The sequence below is a fragment of the Peromyscus leucopus genome, chromosome 3, assembly GCF_004664715.2.
Source record: "Peromyscus leucopus breed LL Stock chromosome 3, UCI_PerLeu_2.1, whole genome shotgun sequence".
Classification (NCBI taxonomy): domain Eukaryota; kingdom Metazoa; phylum Chordata; class Mammalia; order Rodentia; family Cricetidae; genus Peromyscus; species Peromyscus leucopus.
Genome location: NC_051065.1, coordinates 154,649,789 through 154,677,264, shown reverse-complemented (window position 1 = coordinate 154,677,264; position 27,476 = coordinate 154,649,789). Strand labels below are relative to the sequence as shown.

Sequence of the window (27,476 nt, the reverse complement as noted above, 5' to 3'; positions counted from 1 at the left end):
CATAACAGAGTGTCTTTTGGAGAAATGAAACTAAAATCTCGTCCAGTGTTGCATTTACAGGTAGTTTTCAGACCTTTTGAAGGGGTCGCATATAGAAAAGCACTTTCAGATAAAGTACGGAGATCAATATATAATTTTATTTTCAATGTCTGCAGACAATCCTGAAGTCAGTCAAAAAGTAAGCCAGCAAATAATGTTCTTTGCTTTAAAGAAGGCTAATTTCATGAATCAGCCAAGTTGCTTTAAACTGGCAAAAGAAGAAAACTTCTGTCAAGTCTTCATGAGGAAAATTAATTAGTCAAAGCAAAGAGCAGTAGCTGAACAGCAAAACTTGGGTCAGATGGAGAAAGGAAAAGAGTATCATAGTTCAGACCACAGGGGCAATGTGGTTAGTAAGAATAAAATCGCTGTAATTCAATATTGCTGAAGCCAGAGAACAGAATGGGAATGCTGCCCAGGATTCCTCTAAATACACAATGTTAAATGCAACGGATCCACTCACATCCCTTGAGCCCTCCACCAGACCCAACATTTCAACTTCCCTAACATGATTACTTGCTCCTCCATGACACAACTCAATAGTACACAATGTAACCTAGGATGTTCTTGACAAAATTCAAGGTTACCTATTGGTACCCAGCTAAGGATAAAAATTTGTTACTCTGAAAAATAGTAAAAAATAAAATTATGTGACTTCAGAATTCACTTAAGAATATTATAGGGGAATTAGCAACTTCCAGTGCTTCAACCCCACTCCAAACCTGTAGAGATCTTCCAGTTTATACAGTCATAAAGTGATCCAAAGAACCACATCAATTCAACTGAAAAACAGTCAATTTTTTTTCTTTAAATCCATACAAGAAAGTTCAAATTAGCATTTCCTTTCTCTCTCTTCCTTCCTACCTGACTCTTCTGACAGTACCCTTGTTATGTTGTTCAGATTGGCCTCAAACTCCGGAGTTCAAGATATCCTCACATCTCAAATGTAGCTCAGACAAGAGGCACATATCACCATGCCTAGCAAAACAACATGATTCTTAACATTAAGAAAGTAAAGGCTGGGCAAGGGATACACATCTGAAATCCTAGCACTTAGGAGGCAGAGGTAGGAGGATTGGGAGTTCAAGGCCAATCTCAAATTCATGGTCAGCCTGGGCTATATGAATATTGTAAACATTCATCAACTGATAAAGCCATAAATAAAATGTAGTGTTAACTATACAAAGGAATTTTTAAAGAGTTATGTTACTATCAACTACATATATGGTGGAGGGGGAACAAATATGCACATGTGGTGCCCTCAGATCCCCTGGAGCTGGCATCACAGGCAGTTCAGAGCTAACCATTGTGAGTGCTGAGGAGCAAACTCAGGTTTTTGCAAGAACAGTAACCTCTATTACCCACTGCGCCACTTCTCCAACCCTATCAATGAAATATTTGGCTACCAAATCGTACTATAACATGCTAGAATATGGACCATGAGAAACAGCAAGGGAAAGAAAGCAGAAGCAAATGCCTATATTATCATAAGGTTTCTTTTATATAAAATATCCAGAAGAGACAAATCCATGGGGAGGAAATAAGATGGGCAATTACCAGAGGATGGAGAAAGAGCCTATTCAATGGGTAAAGGTTTCTTTTGGAAATAAGTGTTATGAGTAAATATGGTAGCAACTGGACAACATTATGAATATACTAAAAAACATGGAACAGCATTCTGAAGAGTGTTAATTACATATTTCAGTTGTGAATTTTTCATCATATGGATTTACAGTAGAAATACATGACTATATGCCTGTTACCTAGTACATTTATCACCTAATACTTAAAAAAAGTTTCTTTCATTAAAAATATTCAAGAGGCTGGAAAGATGGCTCAGTAGTAAAAACCACTGATTGCTCTTCCAGAGGACCTCAGTTCAATTCTCAGCATCTTTTTTGTTTGCCTGCATCTCTATATGTACACCACAGGTATGCAGTGCCCAGTCTAGCAGAGGGTTTGGGATTACCTGGAACTGAAGTTACAGACAGTTGTGAGCTGCCATGTGTGTGCTAAGAAACAAATCTCTGTCTTCTGCAAGAGCAGTAGGTGCAAACGCTCTTAACTGCTGAGCCATCTCTAGCCCCAGCACTTTAAAATTTTTAATATGACATTTTGGAAAAAGAAAGTTATAGCAGATTAACGAGTGGCTTCCAAAAGCTAAGGAGGGGAAAACAAACATGGAAAGTGTAAATTTTCTAGTGTTGTGAAGTTATTGTGTACGATAATGTAACTGTAAATATAAGATATAAGATATTAAAAATTAGGCTGGAGAAATGGTAAAATGTCTGCTATATAGAGGAAAGACCCAAGTCCAAGATCCCCAGCACCCATAAAAAAAAAAAAAAAAAAAAAAAAAAAAAAAGCCCGGCATTATCCTGCACCTCTGTAACTCTAGTACAGAGGAAGCAGAATAAAGTGGATCTTGGGAACTCCTTGGACAGACAATCTAGCCAACTGGTAAGCACCTGGTTCACTGAGACCCCTTGTCTCAGAAAGATAAGGTGGAAAGCAATCAAGGAAGATAACTGAAGTCAGTCTCTTCCCTCCACATGCACACAAACACATACATCACACCAAAAAAAGTAACTATCAGGAGCTAGAGAGAGGGCCTAGAGGGCAAGAACACTTGCTGTGCAAGCATGAGGACCTGACTTCACAGCCCCAGTGTTCACAAAATAAACTGGGCTTGCCAGTATAGAGTCGTAATCCCAGTGGTGTGGGGGGTGAAGACAGGAAGATCTTTGGGGCTTGCTATCCACCTGCCTAGCTCCAGGTTCAACCAGAGAGACTGTCTCAAAACAATATGGCAGAGAGTAACAGATCGTTCAGGACACTCAATGTTCTCCCTGGCCTCTGCACATGTGTAGTCACATACACACCCCACATACTCACACACATGGACATACACATCAGAAAAATAAAAGTAAAAAACAGGACCATCCATATTTTTAGACAATATATAAAAGTCTATCAAGCCCTACAGACCTTAAAGCAGAGTGAACTAAATCAGTATATTCTTAAATAATCAGGACACACTGGGTTCCCAGAGTAGAACTCAAAATGTGACAGAAGAATGAAATCTATTACAACTACTGAGACAAGCTCAGGACCAACTGAAGAAACATTCAGTCTGAATGATCAAAAGGAAAGGAACTGTCCAGAAGCACTATCCTCAAGTTAATACAGCTGTCACCCAAATATGCACAAATTAACCACCTTGAAGCCACTGTACGTGAAGGCTGGAACTGAAGAATTAAGTAAATAAGTGGCAGACAGCTTCTCAGGGCAAAGTAGGAGGACACAGATAATGAGAAAGGGATGAAATGATGGTTCAGTGGGTAAGAGAACCTAGCTGCTCTTCCAGAGGACCCAGGTTCTGTTCCCAGTGCCCAAATCACAGTTCAAAACCATCTATAATGTCCCAGAGGATCCAATGCCATCTTCTGGCCACCACAGACACTGCACACGTTATATGCAGGCAAAATACACATACACATAAAATAATAATAAATAAGTAAAATGTTCAGTTAAAAAGGGAAGAGTATGATAATATATTAAGAGTTGGGGACATTGGGGCCTAGTGTTTACTTTAATAGCATCACAGGCAATTGCACATGGAAATACTTAGTGATAATGTGGTGGCAGAGACTACCATTTCTCAAGAGCAAGCCTGGGAGCAACGACATTCCAGTATCAATGAGCACACCTAACACCCAGACCTTGGCTTCTAAGACCATTCTCTAATAGAAAGGAAGGAAACAACTGACTGATATAGGATTGGACTAGAAAACCTGCAGGCTGAGTTTTGGATACCTTATACTGTAGGAAAGTGAGCAATCAAACACATATACAACAGACATGTAGAAAAGACAAGCAAAAGAGCTCCTGGTCCTGGAACAGTCTGAGAAACAAAAATCACATGGATACACTACCTATAAGCAGGTGGGATAGGACTCTTCACACCTGTGTGGCCTGGGCATAGTGACTTTTTTCTAGAGAATATAGTAAGGTATGGGAGTAGAGAGTAATTATTTCACAAGAGGAAAAAACACTACCTCAAGGCAGGTAATTCAGGTTAATATCAACACTGATAAATTACACCAATAGGCTACAAACCTGACGGGGGTAGGGGTGGGGGAGGGTGAGAATGACATTCTAGGTGTTTGGAGACATCAAACATGTCTCAGTGGTTAAGAGCACATACTGCTCTTGCAGAGGACCCACATCCAACTGTCTGGAACTCTAGCTCAGGGAATCTGATGCCTACTTCTGGCCTCCACAGGCAAATGCACTTTGCCTAAACACATACCTAACACAAGCACATACAAATAAATCTTTCTAAAAAATGACATTCTGTCTCAGTGATCTTCCTTCCAAAGGCACATTATACACCAGTCTAACCATGACATAAACAGATAAATCCTAATTGAAAGGCATGCTACAAAACACCTGAGCAGTAATAGTCAAAAGTATTAGGAATGTCTGGGAAATTGCCCCAAACAAAAGGAGAGGGGTAGCCAGGACTGCTGAGTACAATGAGTTTTTCTGGGTAGAATCCGGGGAGTGAAAAGGGGCATTAGAAAAAGTTTTGAAAGTGTGGACTTAGTAATAATGTACCGATATTGGTTCATTAATTATAACTAAAGTACGACATTAATGTAAGATGTTGATAAAAGGAAAGATAGTACAAAAGAGACAAGAATTCTCAGTTCCAGCTTCATAATATTTCTGGAAATCTAATAGTATCCTATAAATAAGTTTAGTATTTTTTTAAAGCAACATTTTGTGATAGAATATTTGCCTATAATTTTACTCAGTGGATCTGGGATGGACACACACACACACACACACACACACACACACACACACACAAATGCCAAAAGCTGTAAGTGTTACTTGGTAGTAAAGTGCTCACCTAGCATATACACGCTCTGGGTGTGATTCCCTAGAACCACAGAAGAAAGAAAATGCCTCAAGTATGTGCTCTTTGCCTTCATGAAGCTTGTCTTATTGTGAAGTAGTGACAGCGCACATGAAACAGCACACAATACAAGAAAGCTTAAAAGGCAGAGATGAAAGCACGAGAAATATAAAGTCTACACCGATCTCAGCCAAAAGACTGAGAAGTGGTAGGAATAGAAAGGTCTGAATTGTAAGAGAAGGCTTCATGAAGGAGATCCAAAACTTGAGTTTGCATCATCATATGTACTTCAGAAGGGCACCAAAGTAAAGGAGAGATTAAACAGGCACACTTACAAGAACAATCCAAATGATAAAGGAATGAGAAAAAGGCAACAAGAAATGTAAACAATTGGGCTAGAAAGATGTTCAGGGAGCGGGGTGTTCAATCCTTACAACCAACAGTAGAAATAACTTGACTTCTGCAAGTTGTCCTTTTACCTCCACAAGTGCTGTCACACACTCACACACACACACACACACACACACACACACACACACACACGCCTAGACACACACACAAATAAATATATGTTAAAAAAAGAAAGAAATGTAAAAACTTCACCCTTTCACAAAAAACAAACAAAAAGCATCTCAGAGAGGTAAAAAGTTAAATGTCAAAACACAATAGCAATGCTCAAACACTTTAAGAGCCATGTGGCAAAAATAATCCTCATACACCCATTGAACATACCAGCTGACTTCTGGTAAAATGTGACCAAAACTCAAGGACAAAGAAAGTGACAGCTGTTCCCTAGAGCCATAACAGGAAATGCCAATAAGGAAAGACAGGAAGCAGGTGGCCAAGTTCTTCTCAACAACTTTCCACAGGACAGAGTACATATGTTTGGCTACTTTTTGTCCCACGCCCTTACCTACACATCACCTTAATATTCATGGTACAGCTAAAAGCATTTATTAGTGTGATGGAGACTTAATTTAACAATAGGATTAAAATCTGAATGAAGGAAGCAACCCATCAGAATTCTCCATCTCCCACACTCTGCTAGAGATTAGGTTAACTATTTTTAAAAGCAAAGGGTTTGGAGGCCTACGTATATCTACATAAAAATTCCTTTCCCCTGTTCCTTCCTCCAATTAAGCTCAGTGTCTCCTGACCTTTAATGTGCATAAGAACTATAAATGATCACATATACAAAAAATAAGCATAACATATTTTCTGAGTTTAGAGGGTTGTCTAATACAGTCTGCACTTTATGTGAGGGATTTCTGTCAACACAACAATGTTCAGGCCTAAGTATGGAATAAGGAACAGCCACACAAGCTCACTTCCAGGTAAGAAGGTTAAATCTCACAAAAGGAACATTCTAACAATCACATCTACAAACAGTCATGAATTTTCTGTCATGAAAGCTGTTCATATACAGGCTAAAAAACCACTCTGAAAATTTAAGAAAGTAACTGAATGTGAATTTATTTTTCTTTCAACTCCTAAGATTTTATAATAGCTGGGCAAGATGGTACACAGGCAGAAACAGATGGATCTGAGTTCAAGGCCAGCCTGGTCTACATAGTGAGTTCCAGAACAGCCAGGGCTATATAGAGAGACCCTGTCTCCAAAAACAAACTAACCAAAAATATTCTATAACAAGTAAATTTTTAAAATCTGATGGGGGACAGCAATAAACTAGTTGAAAGTAACAGGATGAAAAAGAACACAAAGGCTGGGCCATTGAGATGGCTCAGTACATAAAGGCACTTGCTGATAAGCCTGGTAAAAGATAACTCTCACAAGTTATCCTTTGATCTCCACACATATGCCATGGTATACCCGGGAAGTAGAAATAAATTAAGTTTTTAAAAAGACACGAAGGCAAGAATGGCATGATGTATGGGGAGGTTCAATGCAAGGAACATGGTATTTCTCTCTGCAGATCTTCACACTTCCGCCTGTCAGGAAAGCACTTTCATCTTTCAAGTCACAATTCAAGTACCTTCTCCCTAGCAAGGTTTCTCTCTGAGCTGCCTTCCACCTAACCCCTACTTACTCACTTGTCACATCAGCTTCTTATTTTTTAAAATCATAGTCCCCATTAGGAATTAGCAAACTTTTCCTAAACAAATCCAGTTACAGCTTGTCCCAGGTTTCTGTATGGCTTGTGGACTAAGATTAGTTTTTCATATTTAAATAGTTGAGGGATAAATGAAATTAAAATTTCGTTGTCCATGTGTAACTAGAAAATAGACACGCCAGTTCACCTTCTGTCTGGTGGGCACATACTGAGACAACAGCTGCATGGCTGCAACAGTGGCTGAGTGCTCAAAGCCTCAACTATTTGCTTTCTCCTTCACAAAACAAGAACGAAGCAAAGCTTACTGCCTTCTGTCTTCTATTACCTGACACAGTCCTGCCTGTGCATTTGTTGCCTACTCCTCAGCTCCATACACAGAATACAGCTTACTGAGGCAGAGGCCTTTTCTGCTTTTGTTCCTTTACTATAATCTAGAAAGAATTCTGGACCAAAATAAGGGCTAAATATCTGGTGAATAAACGAGTGAATGGTCCATGATGCCAGAGTTTAGGCTTTCTCCTATAAAAAAAAAAAAAAAAAAAAAAAAAAAAAAAAAAAAAAAAAGGTGTACTGTTCTAGAAGAGATGAACCAAACAGCTCAAAGTACTGGTGTTCACCAACTAATGCAAGATACTGAAACTCCACGATTTTTATGTTCACCAAAGACTCAACTACTGCAAAGTGACATAACACTGACAGCTGTGTGTGCTTCCGTTTATCTTAAGATGTAAAGCTCTGAGAAATCTCGTTTCCTATACAGAGTACACAGCACTGACACCCTGCCAAATCTTTAATAGACGCTCATAATTACAAGAGACCCAGATCATGTGCTAATGAATTTTTAATATCCAGAATTTTCCTATGGGGCTCATCAGCTATCTAGTCTGTGAGCAGCTGAAAATTCTTTAGAAATTAAAAGGTTACCACCCACAAACCAGAAGCAGCTTTTTAATCTTTCTCTACTAGCCAGAGAGTGGGTGTGTGAATTCAAAAAAACACCAACCAACTCTGTTGGTGGAGGACAAGGTATTGTTGAGTTAAAACCCCACCTATAAGCATCTCTGTTGCATGACACTGTAAAACTATCACCCACTCACAATTTCAGTCTCAATCTTCTAATCTACAAATGAAGGTGGAGGACAGACCCCACCTCCCGGAGAAATTGGATGTCATTAACATTTCCATCAAGGTTCTTTTTCCTCCAGGCTTTGTGACGATTTCTATACACAAATCCTATCTATATACTTAAAAAAGACAAGAGTTTTTAGTTTAACTTCTAAAATGTAAGATACTGGATAGAGAAACAAATTAAATTTGTGTTATGTTTTAAAGTGGCTATGTGCTTTCCAATTTTAGGAGTTTCGTTGTGTTTGTTTTTCTTTTTTAAATAAAAGCCAATTTAGGAATTCCAGCCTTTCACAGTGATGCTCGTGGCACATGGTTTTTTGTTTTCGTTTTTGACAACTATGTCAGACTTACAACAACTGTTTTAGATGGGGTACATGGTCCTCTTTTTCTCAATTACACCTAAGTCAGAGCACTGGCTACACTCTACCAAGACCAAGATAGAACGTGTCACCAAAGCAAAGATATTCGCCAACAGCTCAAGTGGGCTACTCCTAGATATCGCCGCAGCAGATCCATCAGGGGGATCTCCACCAACGCTGTCTATGAATGGGGCCGGACAGACACTTGAACCACTGGACCAACATCATCCACACTTTGGCTGAGGCTGAAATCTCAGGCTTTGTAGCGAAGCACAGCTCGCTGCGACCCACTGCTCTCTACAAAAAGGGTTAATAAAGGGCATCCTAGGGCCAAGCCCGGCCCACATAGACTCCCACCTCACCGATTTTCCCCAGGACTGCGGGCTTCCTCCTCCAAGTTAAACCACAAGTTCAGAATCAAAACAAAAGGTGCACGACTGGTTTCTGGTGGCAAGGGCTGACTCTCGGTGGCCAACTTCTGGGGACCGCAAGGCCGGGCGAACGAGGGCTCTAAGACCTCGGCTGGCTGGGAGGCCTAGGGCCTTGGGCACGAGTCCTCACACGCCCCTCGCTCAGCTCAGCCCGAAGGGGAGCCGGGGAGAGTGACGGGAAGTGGGGGGAGGGAGGTGTCCCAGTGACAAGCAGGAGGCCCGGCGACGCGGGGTCCAGCCGCGGAGGCCCGGGGCTTCGGCGCCGCCGGGGTGGCAAAAGGTCCGAGCAGCTCCAGGCCGCGAGGAGGCCCGGCTGCCGCGACGGGCCGCGCTAGGGAGACCGCCCGTCCCCACCCACGGCCTGGGCCAGTCACTCACCGGTGGGGAGGCGACGGACAGCCGGCGTCTCCGCCAGCGCCGCGGCTCGGGCTCCAGCGCCGGCTCCTGCCGCTCCGGCCGCCGCGCCCGGTCCATCCCCGCCCCGACCACCCCCCCTCCCGGCCCGCCCCCCGCGCCGCTTCAGCCGCTGCTGCCACCACCGCCGCTGCCACGGCCCCGGCGCGCGAGCGCGGACCAGCGCGAGGGAACGATGGCGAGAGCGAGAGCGCGCGTCCCGTCGCCACCGCCGCCTACAACCTCCGTCTCCCGCGGACGGCGCATGCGCGAAGCGGCGCCGGGCGGGGACGCGCACGCCGTGGGGGGCGTGGCCGGGCTCAGAAGGTGTGGCCACGCCTCAGGCCCGCCCACCCACGCGGGCGCAGGCCAAGTGGGCTGAGGCGCTGCAGGTGGCCCGGCATCCTGCAGGTGAGTTCTTCCTTTCCTTCCTGGAGTTCGGAAACTCGAGCACTTTAGCGTCTTGGCTCTTTGGCCTCTCGGCTCGTCGTATCCTTGGCTCCTCTTATCCTCAGCCACTCGATCCCTCGGTCCTTGGGCTCCTCAGTTTCTCCGTTCCTCCGACCCTGGGCTGCTTGTATCCTCAGCCCCTGATTGGTGCAGGCTAAGGCTAATTTCTGGGGCACACAACAAATTCCCGAGTCGCACAATAGTCGCTTTACCTTGATTCCCAGGGCCTTCCACCTAGTGGGCTGCCTTTTCAGATATCATCACTGAAGAAGCTGCAAGTACCCGCCCCCCCCCCCCCCCAGCCTTTCCCTTTAATTGTACGGATTGCTCTAGCTTAGTCGTCCGTCAAGCGGATGTGGAAGCTTCTTCCATGTCGGAGGAGCTGGGAGTGCAAGGTGGGAATACACAAAGTTCTTGGCCTCTTGAAGTTTGAGAGCTGGTGGAGACGTAATGGGCGAAATTTAGCAGGGGCATGATAGAGTACAGTTCAACCCTTGAATTGGAAATAGTGCACTAGTTGCGGGTGTTGCGTGGCCGGAAGGGGAGCTGAGAGACCACTGATCCTGGGGTGCAGTCGTGACTGATACTGCCTGTGAAAAGAGGTAGGTAAGCGAGCCAAGCGTAGGGACAGGTTTGGGACTTCTGAGAGTTTCAGGAGGCCTTTGGGGTTTTCTTCAGCCGTGGTTGCAAGGCTAGTAACTTTTGGTCATTTTGTTTGATTTTAAAAGATTGCGCAGGCATGTGAAAAGTGGCCCGGGGCAGGGTGGGGAGGCCAGTCAAGAGGCTAGGCAAGGTACGAGAGTGCTCATAGAGAAAAACGGTTTTTGGAGGGTAAAATAGGTAAGTATTGATGAATTGGAGGCTGAAAGAGAAGGAGGTGGCAGGACTGACTCAGGTTTGAGGGTAGTGAGGATAAGCTTGCACATTTAAGGGGCAGTGTGAATGAAGCCACTAAGGAAAGTTATCCAAAGATGAAGAATAAGTGTTTGAAATTGTAAAAGAATAAGTTAATTAAAAAAAAAAACGAGCGATAAACCTAAATATAAAAGATAAAGCTGAAAAGAAAGAAGAAAATGTAGAAAAATATTTGTGTCCTTGAGAAAGGCAAAGACGTACTTTAAAGGCATGAACCATAACTGACATTATTTGATAAACTTTATCAAAATGTGTGTAGTTTATAAACACTATTAAGAAATTTAAAAGGCATGCCAGGCAATGGCTGTGCACACCTTTAATCCCAGGACTGGGAAAGCAGAGGCAGGTGGATCTCTGGGTTTGAGGCCAGCCTGGTCTACAGAGTGAGTTCCAGGACAGCCAGGGCTACATAAACCCTGTTGAAAAAACAAAACAAAACAGAGAAAGAAAGAAAAGAAAAAAAGGCAAGTTATTAATAGGAAATGAACTCTAAAGTAGAATACATCCAATGAAAGTCTTGTGTCCAGGATATGTAAGAACTCCTTTTCCCCTCTCTCAGTGCTGAGGATTGAACCAGGGCCTTATGTGTGCTAAGTAAGAGCTAAACTGCACAGGTACCTCCTCTGCCCTAAATAAGAAGACGAACAACCCAATAAATTAGTAGGCAAAAGGCTTTGGTAAATATTTCACAAGATGTAAAAATGGCCATTAAACAACAAAAAGATAACATATTAGTCATCTAGGGATTTGCAGATTCAAACCACAAGATACAAGCTGTCATTGGAGTAGCTAAAATTAAAAGACTGGTGACCCACCTGTCACACTCTTAGTCATCTCCTTAGCCATACTTAATAAAGAAACCCAGATAAAGAAAAAGCTAGGTGTCTTAGAGTTCTTTTGCTGTGAAGAGACACTGTGGTCAAGGCAACTCTTATAAAAGAAAGAATTTAACTGAGGCTGGCTTACAGTTTAGAGGTTTAGTCCATTATCATCAAGGCAGGGAGTATGGTAGCATGCAGGCAGACATGGTGCTGGAGAAGTCGCTGAGAACTCTACATCCCAATCCACAGGTAGCAGGAAGAGAGAGCCACTGGCCATGCTTGGGCCCCTGAAGCCTCAAAGCCCACCCCCAGTGACACACTTCCTCCAACAAGGCCACACCTACTCTTAGGAGGACACATCTTATGGTGATATTCTATTTGTATTGAAATGTGATTTTATTTGTATGTTAATAAAGTTGCCTGGGAGTCAGAGCTAATAGCAAGCCATAGCAGAAGCCAGGCGGTGGTGGCGCACACCTTTAATCCCGATCACATGACAGGCAGATCTCTGTGTGTTCAAGGATACAGCCAGCATGGAGACACACGCCTTTAATCTCAATACCAACCATAGAAGACCTGGAGGTCTGTATAGACAGGCAGTGACGAGGAGGTCATGTGTTTGGGTTTACAACCAATGAGAAGGCAGAACAGAAAGTCAATAAAAAGACAGATACACAGGAAGTAGGTCTGTTGCTGAGGGGAAGGACGACAGTGGCAGCGAAGGGTAAGAAAGGGTTTTTAGTCTCAGCTCTTAGCTACTGCTCTGACCTCTTGGGCTTTTAACTCTGCATTTGGCTCTGTGTTTCTTATTTAATAATAAGAACTACTGTAACTAACTGTTACATCTCCATCTCCTAATCCCTCCTAAGTAATGTCACTCCCTAATGACTAAGTATTCAAACATGAGCCTATGGGGGCCATTCTCATTCAAACCACCACATTAAGTCATGCTGCCACTTAACATAATACAATGAAAAAAAAAAAAAAAAAACCAGCCGTGCTTTCCCCAGAAGAGGATGCAGGGTCCCCGGATCATATTCTCCCTCTACCTCGATACCTGTAAGATGAAAGCATTAATACTAGAGTACAAAATGAACGCAGCCGTATGTCTACTATGTCATAGCAGCTTCATTTCCCCCTAAACAGTAAGGACTAGACATTGCAGTCTCTACAGAACTTCTTTGCCTATTGAGATGCCAGAAGTGCCCCAGGGTCTCCCATTGTGATGAAGACTCTGAGACCAGAAGAGCTGACCATTTCTCCTTCCAGGTGAAACTAGCAACCAAAGGCCCCTTCTTGTTCTGCCAGCTTTACCCTTCAGTCCCAGCCCTGAAGCAGTTGTGCATCTTCATCTGGTTCCTGCACACTAGGCATCAGACCCAGACTGAGTGTTCTTTTCCACAGTTAACACTTCTTAGGAAATAGATACAGGCTGATAGAGATAAGGCATAGAAGCCACTTCTTCATACAACTTACACCTTTGTCTTGGGTCTTTATTGCTATGAAGAGACACCATGACCACGGCAACTGTCATAAATGAAAACATTTCATTGAGGGTTTTTAGACGTTCAGTCTATTATCATCATGGCAGAGAGCAGGGTGGCATGCAGGCAAATGTGGTGCTGAAGCTGAGAGTCCTCCATCTTGACTGACTGTCATACTGAGTGAAGCTTGAGAAAAAGACTTCAAAGCCCACCTGCACAGTGACACACTTTCTCCAACAAGGCCACATTTCCTAATAGTGCCACTTCCTCTGGAGGCCATTTTCTTTCAAACCATCACAACCTTCAAGGCCAATTTAAGTGTGTATAATTTTACCCCTTACTGGATTGGCTAACACTGACTTGATGCTCAGGGAACATTGTAATTAGCTGTTCTGTGGGTCAGTATTCAGTGTCTACCAATGCTCAGCAAGCCTAGGGTATCTCAAGAAGAGTATGCTTATTCACAGAGAAGGAAGGGGCTTTGCTCCCAAATCCAAAGGGTCTGTATTGCAATATCTGTCCCGGGCCTGCCAGTGGCTCTAAACATTTCCATCAGCCCCTCTTACAACTGAAGCTCTAGTTGGTTTTGCAGAAATTTTGACCATGAATGTTTAATGACAGATCTCAGGGTTTCTGGTCATCTAAGCATAGCTTAAAGTTGGACTTTCAATCTATAACCTCAGTGCAATTTGGAGCAATTAGCCAAAGCCACTCTGTGCCTTTGTTTCTCTGTAATGGTCTATCTAAGAAGAGATACATGGCCAATCACCTAAGACCTCCTTACTAATCAAATACGCTAGCACTTGATTAGGAGTATCCAATGTCTCATCATGCCATGGACTATCAGAACAGGGTCATTAGTATCTCTAGTAGTATTAGGGAACCAGCTCAAGAACTCAGCACTATGTAGCCCTGGCTGTCCTAAAACTCATATAGACCAGATCTCACAGAGATCCACCTGCCTCTACCTCCCAAGTGCTGGGATTAAAGGCATGCTAGACCTCCCCTGGCCCTCAGCACCAATTTATAAAGCTCTTAAGATGGTCTTCCTGGGCCAGAGAACTGGTACTGAGGGCAGAGGTGCTTGATACTCGATAACCCTCCCCCATGATAACAGCAAGTACAGGTTTTTTTATTAAAAATTTTAAATAATTTTTTCTATTCTTCTTGGGCTGGGGATGGAGCTCAGTAGTAGAGTGGTTGTCTATCAGGCATACGGCCTTGGGTTCTATCCCCAACATTGAAAAAAAGCCATAGACCGTTGACTTTAAAGTAACTTGCAAAGCCCGATATTTATTTCAATGTCTCCAACACAGAAAATACTAGAAAAAGATTTCAATTGCAAATTCCTCACCCAGTGTATAACAAAAAAAAATAATTCCTGCAAATCACTGTGTGTGTGTGTGTGTGTGTGTGTGTGTTTTATAATGGGATGGAATCCAGGACATCCTGCATTCTAAGGAGGCACACTACCAGTTAGATCCCCAACACCTACAAAGTCAGTTACAAATAAATGCATATAGGGGCTGGGGATGTAGCTTCATGATAGTATGCTTGTCCAAGCCTTATCCCTAGTACCTCCGTACACACACCACAAATGTCTTTAATTCTGGAAGAAAAGAACTTTTTCAGTCTTCTGTCTAGAACTTCACCATTCACAGTGGCATCCCTGGACCTGCAACAGAGCGTCACCTGGGAGCCTGGTAGAAGTGCAGCATTGCAGCCCCAATGCTTCCATGCTCATGTGTGGCAGGGCCACTGGATGGGACAGGCTTCTTGGGCTTTTTCACATCTAAATAGTTTCTACTCAGTTTAGATTTTGTGAGGCTACATTTTTAGCTGGTTCCCCACACTGACAAGTGAAGCACATACTGATAAACACAGAAGGATCTGGAAACATGAGACATGAATGCGTCCTAGTTATGCATTAAATTTTCCTGGGAAAAAAAGCACATAGGGAATAAAGGCTATTTTAGTTCACAATTCCAAGTTATAGCCCAACTTTCACTAAGTCATTGGAAATTCCTTGTATACTATTCTAGGTAATTTTTAAGATTAAAAAAAGGCTTATTTATGTGTATGAGTGTTTGCCTGCACATGATATGTGCACCATGTGCATGCCTGGCACCTGTAGAGGCCAGAAGAAGGCATTGGATTCCCTGGAACTGGAGTTATGGATGGTTGTGAGCTGCCATATGGGTGCTAGGAATTGAACCTGGGTCTATGTGTATAACGGATGTAGATGTGTGTGTGTGTGTGTCTGTGTCTGTGTCTGTGTGTATAATGCATGTGTACAGTGCCTATAGAGGCCAGTGGTGGGTGTTGGATCCCCTATAGCTACATGCAGTTGTGAGCTGTCCAGTATGGGTGCTGGGAACTGAACTTGTCTCTTCTGAAAAAGCAGCAAGTTTTTCAAGCTTCTGAGCCATTTTTCTAGCCCCAGTGCTGGTGGATTTTAATTATCAACTCGACACTATCTAGAATTACCTGGAAAGAGAAGCTCAGTTGGGGTCAGCTTAGCCTATGGGTGTGCCTGTGAGAAATGTTCTTAATTGCATGAATTGAAGTGAGAAGACCGACCCTGAAAATGGGGACAGCATCTTTGGACTTAATAAAAGTGGAGCCGGTGAGCCAAACACTGGAAGCATGAATGCATTCATTGTCCTTCTGCTTTCGACTGTGACTGTGACCAGCTATCTCAGACTCATGTCACTATGACATCTCCTCAACGATGGGCTATAACTTGGAATTGTGAACTAAAATAAGCCTTTATTCCCTATGTGCTTTTTTTCCCAGGAAAATTTAATGCATAACTAGGACGCATTCATGTCTCATGTTTCCAGATCCTTCTGTGTTTATCAGTATGTGCTTCACTTGTCAGTGTGGGGAACCAGCTAAAAATGTAGCCTCACAAAATCTAAACTGAGTAGAAACTATTTAGATGTGAAAAAGCCCAAGAAGCCTGTCCCATCCAGTGGCCCTGCCACACATGAGCATGGAAGCATTGAAGCACCCCTGAAAAATATCCTTGGATAAGCCAGGTAAGGTGGTTCTCACCTGGAATCCCAGCTCTGGGAAGGCAGAAGCAGGAGGATTGCTACATTGTTCTACTAGGATTGTTCAAGGCTAGTCGAATTTACATAGTGAGGTCCTGTCTCAAAACCATATGGGGAGCGGGTGGACGAGAATGACTCAGGGAGTGAAAGTGCAGAAAACCTTTTGACCCAAGTTCAGTCTGAAAAACCCAACTGAAAATCAGGATGCAATAGCACACATCTGTAATCTTTGTGCTCTTGTGAGATGGGAAGCGGAGATAGGAGAATTGGTTTGATCTTGCCTCAAACAAGATTGAAGGAGAGAAGCAACTCCCAAAAGTTGTATCTGACCAGCCTCCACACATGTTCTGTGAGCCATATGCATATGTAACAACAATAATAATAAAAAATAAAAATTGGGGATGGGGTGGTCTGCAGAGAAGGCTCAGGGATTAAGAGCACTTGTTGCTTTTGCAGAGGATTTGGGTTTAGCTACCAACCAACACTCATGTGGTGCCTTACAACCATCTGTGAATTCACTTCCAGGGGATCTGGCACCTGACCTCTGAGGGCACTGTATGCATATGTTGCACATTCATACATGGAGGCAAAACCACTCATAAATCTAAAAGAAAAAATTACAAAAAATAAAAACTGGAAAATATGTATTTCCATGGAGTCAAGCAAATTACCATATGCTAATAACTGAATTTCCAGCTATTGTGCAAGTTTTCCTTTCCTACCTCAGGGCCTACACACACACACACACACACACACACACACACACACACACACAAAATGTGCTTAGTATAGCTTTCTCTAACAGATGACCTGAGACCTCAGCTTAAATATCATTTCCTCAGGGAAGTTTTTGCTGACTCCACAGCACAGGTCAGCTTCTTCCACGAAGTATTCTCAAAACATCCTGAACTTCCCTTTTCTGGGCCCAGCACACATATAACTTCCCCCTTAAACATCCTTGGATGGTGAACTCTAGAAATCTGGGGACTTTTCAACTGCTCTGAACCCTCTGGCCCTCTGCAGATCTTCAGGGAATTATCCAATGAATGAATGGTGATTTCATTCACTTTAAATAACTGCTCCTTGTGTTTGGCTGAGCCTAAAAAAAATAAAATAAAATAAAATAGAAAATGTAATTTATGTGTGTCTGTGCTGATGCCTTTAGGGGCCAGAAGAGGGCAGCAGATCCCCCGGAAGAGTTACAGCAGTGTAAACCTACCTGGAAGAGCAGCCAGCACTTTAAACCACTAAGCACTTTCTTTAGCCCCTCCCCCCTTTTATTTTTAGCACATTTTTTTCTGTTGTCTCATTTGCACCTCCAGAGACTTAAATCTGCCTACTTAGCTTTCAGTCCTGAAAATGCATGTCCCTGCCCCTTAGGGACTAGAGATGAATGGCCTGCCTTCCTGGGCAAATATTGCTGCTCCACCTGGTCTCTTGGACAAGTCACCTCAGCGCTGTCTGCTTCTACAGTGGTCCTGACCTCAGAGATGAGCTTTAAGCTGAAAATGAATGACCCCGAAAGGAACTGGAGTGCCCAACACATAAGAAATACTTAAGCCACTATTGGTGATGGGGGGGGGGGGGGGAAGGGGGGGGGGAGGATGCTAGAAGGTGGTTGTGGGACAGATCAGTTTGCATCTAAACTGTCACCAGAGCTGACTCAGGCCAGTGTTCACTGGCCACCCAGGCCAAGGTGACTGCAGCAGCTTTCACCTATTCTAATGTACTTTGGAGCAACGCCTCTCTTCTAAGCAGGCTACACTCCTGGTACGCTATACAAACTGCCCTGTTCCCCCACCAACAAAGCCGTGTGCCGAACTCCTTTGCCCCCTTCCCAGATAGCTATGTGCTGCAAGAGAGGTGCCATGCCCCTGCAGAGCTGCCATGCCCAGCAAGGTGCACGTGACATAGGCTCTGTATGTAGTCCCCATAACATCATGTCATTCACTACACCACAGTGGTCTAGCCCGACAGACGGCCCAAAATGGTAAACCCTGATTTCATCCCTTCTCTTGGAAGTGAAGGTGTCTCCAAAGGCATGGTTGCTGGTACATCCTGAGAACACATGCTGGTCCAGCAGGTTCCAGCATATTGTTATTTTCCAACTATGTGGATTGCTCTTAAAGCAAATCATGTTCTATGGTGTGCCTGAATTTTTCTTTAAAGCTAAGTGTAATGATAGGAACGATTAATCTATCCTGAAGCATATCTGTTGGAATGCTTGTTTAAAAAAAACAAACACAAAGCCAGGTTGTGGTGATGCATCCTGTTAATCCCAGCACTCAGGAGACAGAGCCAGGTAGATCTCTGTGTTCAAGGCCATCCTAGTCTACAGAGTGAGTTACAGGACAACTAGAACTACACAGAGGAACCCTGTCTCAAAAAAAAACAAACAATGAAACACAAAACCAAAACTTGCTGAATCTACCTGCAGTGACTAACACAAAACCAATATATGCAAACCCCCAAGGAGTGGCCCCTGTTTGATAAACTGAACTGCACTCCTGTAGGGTGGGCAGACTCTTAACATTGTGTGTGTTCAAGTGAATGTCTTCACAGTGCATCTAGAATACTAGAGGGGGGAAAGATAATGGAGAAATAGGGATTGTTGTCACCAAGTTCTGTGAAAAGCATGAGTGTCTGGGGCTGGAGAGATAGCTCAGCTGTCCAGAGCTCCTGCCCCTTCTAACAGGGTTCAGTTCCCAGCACATACATGGTGGCTCACAACCATCTGTAACTCCAGTTCCAAGGGATCTGATGTCCCCTTCTGGCATCTGTGGGCACTGCACACAAGTGGTAAGAAAAGAGATCGTGAGTGTCAGGGCCAGCAATAAAGAGTCACCACCAGGACTGGAGAGACAGCTCAGCCGTTAAAAGCACTGACTATTCTTGTAGAGGACCCAGGTTGGGTTCCCAGAACCCATATCGTAGCTCCCAACCATCTGTAACTCCTGTTCAAGAGGAGCTTACTCCCTCTTCAGGCCTGTACGCAGACATACATACAGGGAAACAACAAACAAACAAAAACACTCCTCCACATAGAACTTTAAAAAAAACAATTCTTTTAAAAGTCAGCATTCCAAATATTCTTTTTGTGGAGTGAAAGGAGCCAGACATAAAAGAGTGTATGCTGTGTGGTCCTACAACCTGAAGTTCAAGGATAACTAGACTAACCGCTGATGGCAGAGATAGGTCGGAACAACAAGAGGTGAGGTGGCTAGGCGCCAGTGTGCAGGTGTCTTGGGTGTTGGAGCTGGAGATGTTCCAGTCTGTTGGCCTGGTAGTGGTTATGCAGATGAGTGTGTGAACAGAAATGTATTCTTTAGGTTTGTGCCCTTAGGCCAGGGGTATAGCTCTGTGGTTGAGTGTTTGCTTAGCACACATAAGGCCCGGGGTCCCGTCCCCAGCACCAAAAAGTGTGGTGATAAATGAAAAGGCGAAAAGGATGTAACCACTCCTTTTATGTTGGCGCAAACCTTCCTCCAGCTCCTCTCACTGCCACTGAGGAGAGGCTGGGTGAGGCTTCATTCCCTCATTTCTTTCTAATGATACTCAATAAATCACAGACTTTGTTCTGTGACCTGATCTGACTTGAAAGGAAGAGGACATGGCCATGTTCTAGAAGGCTTAGCGGGTAAGACGGAGATGAGAACCCTAATGGCCTTGTGTACAGTATTAAGACCGCTGCCCTCCATAAGACCTGGGGGCAGCAGGACAAGCCTCTACACCACCGCCTTTGTACCCACTCCTGTCCTCGCAGAGGCAGTGTGGTGAGCCCTGCAGGTGGCGCAGCTAGTGGCCAGAGGACAGGTGTGTCGATTTTGTTTTCAAGTGACAGAAGTGCACAACAGACCAGCTGACAGGAAAGAAGAGCAATTCCTAGAATAAGATTGACATATTTATGGAACGTAGTGGGTGTCAGAAACACCTGGACCTGAAGAGATTCTGTCTCATCTCTGCTTTTCTTAGCTTTCTTCTATCCAACCAGCTTTCTCCTCCTGACTGGAAAAGTGGCTGTCTGGTTCCCGAGCCTCACACCAGACTTGTCACAGCATGGCCGTGTCCTGCCTTCCTTTAATCCAGCCAAAGGAATCTCATAGAAAGGTCAAAATTGTCTCCTTATGAGTCCATGCCTATCCTTAGACTAATACTGTGGCCATGAGCATGGGTTATTGTGACCTCCCAGAACATAGTTGCTCCCCAAAATGGAGCAGGTTCCCAAAAGAAGAAAAGGCATTAAGTAGGACAGATATTATTACAGATACCACGATAGTGAAATAGATGAGAGATGAACTAAAAATCCATGCCGTTTGGCCTGCTGGCCCTCTGATGAAATATAATCTGTCAGCCTTCATTGCCTAGAGATCCAGAGGTGAGGCTTAACAGAGATCTAGCACGGAGATCCAGCCAGTTGAGCAAGGGGTTGGAGGAGACATCAGAGAAAGCTCGGCTCCTAGCTCCTAACAGGACACTCTGCTCATGCCACAGGGACAGTGCCACAGGGACAGTCCTATGAGAGCAGTTGGAGCTTACCAGGCTGGGATCCCTGAGATCAGGCCTATGCCACAGCTAAGCTGGGTTGGGACCAACCGCAAATCCCCTTCCCTCTCTGGCCCTAAGTATCCTTGTCTGTAAAAAGGAAGCAGTCAGGCTACCTAGTTAGAGGGACACCAGAATCTTGAATTAAATTTCATTTCTACCCACAGAAGCTGCTGCTTTTGAGGACTATTGTTTTATTCTGAAAATAATTACAGCTTATTTGAAAGAATAATCCAGAGAACTCCTGTAGAGTCTCAACTCAGATTGAGCAATTTCTAGCAGGTTGCCATGTCTGTTTAGGCATCCTTTCCCTCTCTTCTCTCACCTCACACACCGGAGGTAGAGTGCATATGTCACATCGTATGCATTTTCTCCCCACTTTTGTTTCCTAAGAGCAGGGCTCGGATCTTCCATCACCACCATAGCTATTGTTCTGGTTAGTTTTGTCAAGTTGACACAAAACTAGAGTCACCTGGGAAAAGGGAATCTTAATTGAGAAATTACCCCCACCAGATTGGCTTGTAGGCGTGTCTGTGGGCGCAGGTTTTGATTGCTGATTGATGTGGGAGGATCCAGCCTAGTGTGTGCAGTGCCACCCCTGGACTGGTGGTGTTGCGCTGTGTAAAATGGCAATCTGAGCAAGGCATGGGGAACAAGCCAGGAAGTGTTCCACCATGGTCTCTACTTCAGTTCCTGCACCCAGATTTCTGCCTTAGCTTCCCTCAATGATGGACTGTAACCTATAAGCTAAATCAATTCTTTCCTCCCCAAGTTGGTTTTGGTTAGTGTTTTATCATAGCAAAGAAACCAAACTAGGTTATCAAGTTCGACAAACATAGTATTGATAACAACACTTGAAGAAAAACAAATCAACTTCTTCCAGAGTCTTGAGAGTTAGGCTGGCCTCAAGTTCACCTTTGAAAATCATTTTTATTTATTTAATAATATGTGGGTGGGTGCCTGTAGAGGCCATAAGAGAGTCAGATCCCTTGGAGCTGGTCTTACAAGTAAATGTGAGCCTCCACATAGGTGCTAGGAACTAATCCTGTATCCTCTGGAAGAACAGCGAGTGCTCTTTACCACTAAGCTGTCTCTCCGACCTTTCAAATTTTCTTTGTAGCTCTGGATGACCTTGAAATTCTGATCCTGTCTCCTCCTGAGTTGTTATTGCAGGTGTGCACCATTGTAACATGAATGTTAAATGATCTTAAAATAAAAAAACCGGAGCCAGATATTGGGGTAAATGCTGAAAGATTAGGGAGACAAAGGAAAAAGCTACTGCCACGTCTCACCTCACCAACTCCAGAATCCTCTGACTGAATGTCTCCGAGTCCTCAGCCAGGTCTGCAGCGGAAAAGCTTTAGTTCCCGTCTCCTCACACCTTATATACCTTTCTCTGCCCAGCCTTACTACTTCCTTCCTAGTACTGGGATTAAAGGCGTGTGTGCTTCCCAAATACTGGTGACAGAGCCATGAGATCTCAAGTGCTGGAATTAAAGGTGTGTGACTCCCAAGTACTGGGATTAAAGGTGTGTGCCACCACTGCCTGGCTCTGTTTCTCTCCTAGACTGAATCCATCTCATGTAGTCCACAGTGGCTTTGAACTCACAGAGATCCAGACAGATCTGTGCCTCCTGAGTGCTAGGATTAAAGGGTGTGCCACCACTGCCTGGCCCCTATGTTTAATCTAGTAGCTTGTTCTGTTCTCTCATCTTCGGGCAAATTTTATTAGGGTACACAATATATCACCACACACCATGACACTTGGTTTATGCAGTACTGGGGTTCAAATCCAGGACTTGGCATACTAAGCAATCACTACTAAATGAGTCACATTCCCAAACCAATGAAGAGTGTTGTGTAATTGGTAGTTCATACCCAGTGTTGTCACTGTCTCAGTGTCCCTCTGCCTTTTTCTTTTCCTCAGTTGGGCTGCATTGAATTGCCATGTCTTTAAACCCCTTCGGGCTGCAGCAGCTCCTGGTCCTTTCTTCATCTTGCATGATATTGATATTGTTGAAGAGCACAGACCATTTATCTAATAAAATCATCCAAAGTGGGTTGTTCTGAGGTCTCTTCAGGTTTAAGTGCAAGCTTACATTTCAGTGAGGACACTGGAAATGTTGCTGTGACTCTTTTGGGACATCACATGTGGTAGAAGTGACATATGGCTGCCTCCCACTAGCGAAGTTAATTTTGTACTGTACAGAGTCAGCACCATGTCTGCTTATTGATTATGTCATATTGTAGATACTTCGTGCTCTTAGCCATATCTCCCTGTTTATGTTCGTTGTTGGGTTTTTTGTTGTTGTTTTTTGTTTTTGAGAGGGTCTCGCTATGTAGCTCTTGGCTGGACTGGTACTTACTATATATCCCAAACTGGTCTCAAATTCGAGATCCCCCTGCCCTAACCTCTAAGAACCATGCTTATCAGATATTTGATGTACAAATATTCCAAACTGTGATTGCCTTTTTATTCTCTTGATAGTGTCTTTCATGCCTAAAATTTGAAAACAAATGAAACAATCTCATGTAGCTCAGGCTGGCCTCAAACTCAAAATGTAGCCAAGGATGACCTTGCATTCATGGTCTTCCTGTCTACCTCTTAGTGCTGGGATTGCAAGTATGTGCCACTACACCTGGTTTATGAAGTGCTGAGAATCAAACCTAGGATCTCGTGTATGTAAGGCAACCTTCTATGAACTTAGCTACGTTTTCAGGCCCAAACTTTTCTTTTCTTTCTTTTCTTTTCTTTTCTTTCTTTCTTCCTTCCTTCCTTCCTTCCTTCCTTCCTTCCTTCCTTCCTTCCTTCCTTCCTTCCTTCCTTCCTTCCTTTCCTTCCTTCCTTCCTTCCTTCCTTCCTTCCTTCCTTCCTTCCTTCTCTCTCTCTCTCTCTCTCTCTCTCTTTCTTCTCTCTCTCTTTCTTTCTTTCTTTCTTTCTTTCTTTCTTTCTTTCTTTCTTTCTTTCTTTCTTTCTTTCTTTCTTTCTTTCTTTTTTTCCTTTTCTTTGAGACAGAATCTCACTATTAGCTTGGCATGCCTGAAACCCATTATGTAAACCATATGAGAGTGCTCAGAAACTGCCTGAGTGTGAACATGTATGAACATGCTACCATATGTGAGTGATCAGGAATAGTGTGTATGGGAACATGCTAATATATGCCAACATATGACAGGGCTTGGAAAGTGCATATGTAGGAACATGTCTGTACACACTGACATGTGACCATGCACAGATAATCATTGCCTGTGAACATGCACACACAGGCCAACATATGACCATACTTTAAAACTGCTTGCATATGAATGTATGCATACAGGTTGACCTATGACAGAATTAGAAAGTGTGTATGTGTGTGTGTGTGTGAACCAGTGAACACATTCGTACCTATGATAGAGCTAGTAAATACAGGTACATGTGAACCTGTACATATATACCTACCTATTACAAGCTAGGAAATACATGTGTTTTTAAAATTGCACGTAGAGGCCTGCCTATGAGAGGATTAGTAAATACAAGTTAGGGAATAAGGTGAGAAGTTAGGGTTCATTTACTGTTAGAGGGTTAGAGGTTAGGTTAAGGGTTAGGGTGCAAGATTAGGATTTGTACATTAGGATTTGGGTTACAATTATGGTTACCCTGAATTTTCAGGTTCTAATTACTTTAAGATGTAGGATTAGGTTTAGAGTTAGAGATAGGGTTTGTGTTGGGGTCTGGATTACCATAAGGGTTAGACTTATCATTATTGTTAGGATTAGTGTTAAAGTCATGATCATGGTTTAATTGGGTTGGATCTATGCCGACAGCTAGTGTTACAATTACAGTAGAGGAAGGGTTTGTTAGGGTTATGAATGATGTCAGGGTGGATTTGCTGTTACACATAAGTTTAGGGTTAGGCTTATGGTTTTGATTAGGACTCAGTTTAGGATTATGTCTCACATTAATGTTAGGGTTAGGTTTGGGGATCATGTCGGAGTAATAATTATGATTAGGGTAAATGTGCTGGCTAGTTTTATGTCAACTGGACATGAGCTAGAGTCATCAGAGAAGAGGAAGCTTCAACCTGAGAAAATAACTCCATAAGATTGGGCTATAGGCAATCCTATAGGACTTATTTTAAAAATTAGTAATCCTTGGGGGGAGGGCCCAGTCCATTGTGGATGAGGTCACCCCTGGGGTGGTACCTCTGGGTTCTATAGGAAAACAAGCTGAGCAAGCCAGTCAGTAAGCAGCACTCCTTCAAGGCCTCTGCATCAGCTCCTGCCTTCAAGTTCCTGCCCTGCTGGGGTTCCTGTTTTCACTGCTTTTGATGAACTGTTATATGGAAGTGTGAGTGAAATAAACTTTTTCCTCCCCAAGTTGTTTTGGTCATGGTGTTTCATCACAGCGATAGCCCCCTAACTAAGGCAGTAAGTTAGGTTTAAGGTATGACTAGGGTTAGCATTTGGTTTAGGATTAATGTTTCCATTTGGTGTATCCTTAGGTTCAGGGTTAGGGTTAAGATTAACAATATGATTATGGTTAATTTTATGTATGGTGATCTGATTAAAAGTTATATTTATGACTATGGTTTAGGATAGTGGTTAAAGTTAAGATTAGGTTTAGCAATACGGTTAGGATTGGGGTAGGGTTAGAATTAGAGTGATGGCTAGGAATGGAGTTAGGGTTAGTATTAGGGTTCTGGTTAGGCTTAATATTATATTTAGGGTTTAGGGTTATGTTTAAAAGTCACCACTATATCTAACCATAACTAATCCTAGACTCTAACCCTAACCCCTAACTCTTAATCTAATGCTGAGCCTTAACCCTGAGCCTAACCATAATCCTATCCCTAACTATAACTTCTTTTTTGAGACAGCTATCATTATGTAGCCCTGACTGGACTGGAACTCGATATATAGAGAAGTTAGACCTCAAACTCAGAGTTTATCTGCCTACCTCTGCTTCTCAAGTATTAGGAATTAAGGGGTATGACCACATCCAACTGTATTCTAATTTTTTTTTTTTTTTTGTTTTTTTGAGACAGGGTTTCTCTTTGTAGTCCTTGCTGTCCTAGAACTTGCTCTATAGACCAGGCTGGCCTCGAACTCAGAGGCCTGCCTGCCTCTGTCTCCCGAGTGCTGGGACTAAAGGCATGTGCTACCACACCTGGCTCCTATAATGAATCTTAAGCCTACCCTAAGTCTAATTCCAATTAAACCATCATCCGTAGCACTCACCCTCATACTAATAATATCCTAACCTTAACTCTAATTCACAACTATCTTAGCATTGACCATAACACTAAATCCTAACCATAACCCTTCCTTTTATGAGTTGCCTTTGAGACAATCTTTATCTTAACGACAGAAAAGTAACTAAAAAATTTACCTTAACCCTAAACCCAACAATATCACTGTGATGGTTTGAATGGGACCAGCCCCCACAGACTCATGTGTTTGAATGTTTGGCCATAGGGAGGGGCACTATTAGGAGGTGTGGCCTTGTTGGAGTGGGCGTGGCTTTGTCGGAGGAGATGTGTTACTAGGTGGTCTCAGGAACTCAAGCCTGGCCAGTGTCTCACTGTCACTTCCTGCTGCCTGTGGATCCAGATGTAGAACTCTTAGCTCCTTCTACAGCATCATGTCTGCCTGTGTGCCACCATGCTTCCCACCATGGACTAAACCTCTGAAATTGTAAATCAGCACCAATTAAATGTTTTCCTATATAAGAGTAGTCATGGTGTTTATTCACAGTAATAGAAACCCCAACTAAGACAATCACTAATGGTATCACTAATGCTAGTCATAACCCTAACACCAGGTTAACCCTAATTGTAACCTTAACACTAGCTCCAATCCTAACCATAATAGCTATTGTATCCCTAACTATAATGCCTATCTGCAATACTTACTTGCTTAATCTCTAACCCTAAAACTAATATGAAGAATACTGCAGTAACCTGACCCTAACCCTAATCTCAACCTAACCCAAGCAGCACTCTAATACTAGCCCTAACCCCAAGCATCATCTTAATGCTGTCCCTAACAATAACACTGTAATCATCACACTAATGCTAACATAATCCTAGCTTCACTCTATCTTTAGTAGCTCATTGCAGACTATGCTAGGGAGACACCTTTAACCCTAACTTTAACAGTAATGCTAACCCTCACTTCCTACTTCAGAGCAGCTTTATTGGGATATAATTTACATAACAAAATCACTCCCTTCAAAATACACATTTCAAGAATCATTAGTATTTTGAGAGCTGAACATCATCACCACAGTCTAACATTTTCATTACCTCAAAAAGGAACCCCAGACCCATTCGCAGTTAACTTTCAATTCCTGTCTCCCCTCAAGCCCTAGTAACCGCCAACCTACTTCTTCTCTCTGGGTCCATTCTGGACATTTCATATAAATAGAATCATATAATCTGTGATCATATATGGCTGACTTCTTCAATTAATGCATTTTCTAGGTCAACTCATGTCCTATCATATATCAGCACTTTATTCCTTTTTGGTGAATAATAGACCATTGTGTGGTTCCACAACATTTTGTACATCCATCCATCACCTGATGGACATTTAAGATGCTTCTGCTTTGATGAGTATTATGGATTAGCACTATCGTGGACATTCTTGCACGAGTTTTTATCTGAGCACGTTATCATTTGCCTTAGTTTTATACCAAAGAGAAATCTTTAATGAGGTGCCAACGGAGGTGATCACAAAGCAAATTCCAAAAGGAAAAATAAGCTTTACAGGAGGACTGATAAGATCTTGAGTAACCACTCACCATATACCAGGTACTATCTGTTTTACATATATTATCACTTCTGGCAAGATATACATACATCTTTTATATGTGGAGGAAA

General features: G+C 43.1%; 1 protein-coding gene across 1 annotated transcript in view; it reads right to left on the bottom strand.

The window, feature by feature from the left end:
• Tmcc1 (transmembrane and coiled-coil domain family 1) overlaps window positions 1-9,447 on the bottom strand; it is a 172,587-nt gene extending 163,140 nt beyond the window's left edge. Inside the window, exon 1 of the mRNA XM_028864014.1 lies at window positions 9,331-9,447. The gene's annotated coding sequence lies outside the window, so the exon portion shown is untranslated. The remainder of the gene's footprint in view (window positions 1-9,330) is intronic.
• Between the last annotated feature and the right edge of the window lie 18,029 nt (window positions 9,448-27,476).